The sequence below is a fragment of the Rousettus aegyptiacus genome, unplaced genomic scaffold (assembly GCF_014176215.1).
Source record: "Rousettus aegyptiacus isolate mRouAeg1 unplaced genomic scaffold, mRouAeg1.p scaffold_m13_p_13, whole genome shotgun sequence".
NCBI classification, from domain to species: Eukaryota; Metazoa; Chordata; class Mammalia; order Chiroptera; family Pteropodidae; genus Rousettus; species Rousettus aegyptiacus.
In genome coordinates, this window is record NW_023416288.1 from 32,392,361 (window position 1) to 32,396,862 (window position 4,502).

Below are 4,502 nucleotides of genomic sequence, written 5' to 3' on the forward strand. Positions count from 1 at the left end.
GTATATGCGAATTCGCATGCAAACGTGGCAAAATGTAAATCTAGGTAAAAGGTATTTGGGAGGTGTGCGATTCTTATAACTCCTGTATGTTTGCAATTATTTCAAAATAAAATGAAAGTTAAGAAAGTTATGAAAACACATCTTACTCTTCCGGAATCAGTTGCCTTGAGAGATTTCACTCTTGGCTAACACTGAAACGTTATCTTGAGCAAGGCGCTAGTGACTTAGTTGAGATGAGACCACGTTTTGCAAGGTTTATTTTCATTTTGAAAAGAATGCTGGAGACGACTGCTGGGGGCGGGGAGAGGAGGCAACAGTCATTAAATCGATCACCTGTCACGGGAACTCAAATTCTGCATGACCTCTTCTTTATCTCCATGCCTGGGAAATCGGTCAGAGAAAAAAAAAAATACCAGAGGTCCATTTAAACATCCTTGCTATTCCACCGAAATCAGGTTCGACCCTCCACCTTGGCTGGAGGGTGAGCCTATCACGTCACAGCTTGCAGACTTCAGCCCCCTCCAGCCTCTGCTCCCCTCTGGGCCATGGCCCCAGCCATTTTCTCCATCTGGAGCAGCACAAGCCCCAGGCCATACTTCACCTCCTGGAGACGTTGTCCCTGTCGCTCCAGAGCTGTGCTGTCCCATATGCCAGCCACTGGTACATGTAGCCCGTGAGCACCGACAACGTGCTAACTTATGACGACACCAGATGGATTTCAAAGGCTGCGCGAAAAAAAATGTGAAAGACCTTGTTGATAATCTTATATACTGATGGCATGCCCAAGTGATGTTTCAGGTACATTGAGTTAAATAACGCACACTATCAAAATAATTTCAACTCTTTCTCTGTTCTTTTTTTTACTATGGCTACCAGGAAATTTTTAATTATGTATGGGGTTCACATTATATTATGATTGTACTGGATGGTGCTGTCGAGATGGAACAGAAGAACCCTTCCTTCAGGTCCTCACCTGGCACCCCGACACATTTCTATGACATGCTTCTTCATGGGGCCGCGGCCTCCAAGTGGACTGTAAGCCCCATAAAGCCGGGTGCCTTATTCTTTTTATCTTCAGTTTCTATCATCTTGCCCAGCACACCTGACAAAAGGTATTATGAATTTAACCATTAAGGTACTTTTTTTTTTAAATCCAGGTAAAAGTCACACAACACACTGTAAACCATTTTAAAGTGAACAATTCAGTCGCATTTAATACATTCACATGTTGTGCAGCCACCAACCACCTCTACCTAGTTCCCAAACATTTTCACCACACCAAAATACAACCCCATACCCACTGAGCAGCTCCTGGCAATCACCAGCCTGTTTCTGTGGATTTCCCTGCTCTGGATATCTCACGTCAATGGAATCATATGATACGTGACGTTTCGTGCCTGGTTTTCTTTCAGTTAGCATTACGGTTTTGAGGTCTATCCAACATTGTAGCATGTATCAGCACTTCGCTTCCTTTTTTCAAAGTTCCTTCTTCTATTTACACTCTTCCTTCCCACCTGGAATGCACCCTCCCCCGGGCCTCGCCTTTGCATCAGGCTGGAAATACAACAGCCACTAATGCTTTGTGATTGCAGAAGTGATTGGTAAAGGATGCATTGATTTTTGCGGTTCGTTTTCTCCTCTTTCCCTGAAAAGCTAGGAAAACATTTTTAGTGGAAGGGTATTTTCAGAACTTAGTAAATCTGAAAATGAGGGACTTTAATTACTTATTCACGCGGAGAGCGCCCGGAGACTGAAGAACTAGACACAAAACAGACGTCTCTGAGTCATTTGTTAGTGCTTAAATCTGAAAACCGTGACTGTGATTATAACACATTAAAAAACCCACATTAGGACAAGGCAGGCAGTCACACAGGCTTTCTCTCTCTTTGAACTGATTCCTTTATCTTCAGTTTATTCTTGCCTTTCTGCTCTGCCAAATACCAACAGCTTTGTTTCAACAAGTCTTGGAAGCTTTGAGAGGTACTTCCCATTGCTGTTCTTATCACATACTCATCTTCAAAAATAGAATTTTTTTTTTTTTTTGCTAAGTCACCTGCTGTATAACCGTGATAGGCAAAATAATGGCCCCCTCCAAAGATGTCCACATCTTAATTCCCAGAGTCTGTCAATATGTTGTGTGGCAAGAGGGGCATTAAGGTTGCAGATGGAATTAAGGTTGCTAATCAACTGCCTTTAAGAGTAGGAATGAACCTGGATTTTCCAGGTGAGGCCCATGTAATCCCCAGGGTCCTTACGAGGGGGCAGGGGAGGAAGGAGAGTCAGCGTCAGAGGGATGTGACGTGGAGGGTCGATCGGCATGGCTGGCTTCGCAGATGGACACAGACCACAGGCCAGGAAATGTGGGGCACGTTCCGGAAGCTGGACAAGGCAAGGAGACCGAGTCTTCTCAACAGCTTCCCTGCTGACAAGTTAATTTTGAAAAAGTGAGACCCAGACTTCTGACTTCTATGGATTTGTGTCGTTTTAAGCTTCCAAGTTTCTGTCACTTGTTACAGTGTCCATAGAGAACGAACACAACAGCTGTTTACAACAGTTGGAGAGAAAAGAACCTGAATTTTTATTATCGTTCTGAAAAAAACACCAGTTTGAACTGAAAAAAATCCTAAAATTAAAGGCATTAACTCCCCCGCTGCCCGCCGTGACTCCTGGGTGTGGTTGTCACCTGCTGCTCCATGTGTGGCCCTTTGGGTGGCTGCTGCAGTCATTACAAGTGCCGATCCTCAAGTCAGGACCGTGGCCACCACGAGGAGAGCCAGAAACCAGGATGCTTCGCAGCAATTCAGCGCATTCTCAGAAGCTGACAATTACTTTACTCAACATTGTTTCCAAACTGAATATTCGCGTCGATAATACCAGGTAATTGAGACAGTTTGCTTCTTTCAATGAAATATTTCAAACTTAATTTACAGTATAATTTTTCAACAACCTTGAGGCTATTCCTAATCCAAACTAGCCGTGTATCTGGTCCCACAAAGTAAACAACTCTCCATTTTGTCAGCTGTTGATTATCAAGGTACCAATGATCCAATGGGTAGTGCTTTGAAACTGAGGATTTCTCGTTCTTCAGCTCACCTAGCTGCCTACAGTTTTGCCTTTTTCCCTAGTCATCTCTTGACAGAACAGGGAAGAGAAGACATAGTAGATTTGATCACTGTGTCTCCCTATTAATTAAGGTTTTCTTACAGAAGAGTCTGATACTTCCAATTTATTTAGAGACGGAGATAGCTAATCTGGCCAAAACTACAAAACAGAACTAATTATCAGTAACAAAGGGCAACAATACTTAAAAAATCAATAGTAAGTTTTCCCTAAACTGAAGCTTTTTTTAATTCTAAAACTTACACATTTGTCGTAAAAAGCAAATAGAATTACATAGATTATTCACATAACATAAAACTAATAAACACCAAATTAAATTATTAATTTATTCATTTGTATTTGAAAACAGTGTCATTTCAATCGTGGATAAGGTGTTCTCTGCTGTCTTTCCCTTTATATTTGCTTCCAAGTCTGTAGAAGGAGCTCTAAAGAGCTGTGTGGCCTTAGGGACTTGGCCGCAGCGGCTCCGTGCTCCTCAGTCCCATAGACTGTTTCTATTCCTCGTTAGCACAGCTGAAATATCAATCAGTACCCAGAATTTTACCCTCACCCTCAACCAGGACTTCTATACCTACTGAAAATGGCCACGTGCAGTAAAGTGTTCCTGTTGCCCCATTTTCCGCACATTCTGTCACGAGAAATGAATTGATTTGATAAAATTCATGTTGTAGGCAATCTCATTTTGACGTTTAATGCCTGCTTTCTGTAACATGAAATAAATGTGTTGTATGTTTTTTTGCAACTGGCCCTGAGACAATTCATAAATACTTTGAGGGCAGTTACCAAAAATTATGCAGGTTGTTTCCGAAGTTACATAGGATTGCACAGATCTCCTAAATGTGCTTTTAGGTAAATTTCTCAACTATTAGAGGCCTGTGCAGCTGTTTCGATCACTGTCTGGAACAACATATGTTATTATCCATATATGTAAATCCATAATTTAAAGTAATTGAAGAGATACCACCCCCATCTTTTTCTCCTCTTAGGGGAAGGATACATACAAGCATTAGCTAGCACTAGGAGGAGATGGTTGTCTAAATTACAGGTGAAAAAAGCATAATTGTGACATTTCAACATGGGCTGGGTGAGTGGATCAATAAAGGAATAGCAACAAGTTGGTAATCAATGATGTTGGAGACTGAAATTTCATTCGTCGAAGGATATTAAAATAGGGTCCATGGGAAAGGAAGTTAACTAGAAACTTCTTCAACTAGAAATGTGGAGTCACAACATTGAAACAGTGTGCATCTGAAATGCGAATAAACAGATGCTAAGAGAGAGTGAGTCAGAAGCACATGAGTTGTAAGAAGTTGAACTCAAGAGACCAGGCAGTGCTTAATACCGTCACATGATCAGCCCCGAGGCCCCTATTTAATTAAAAT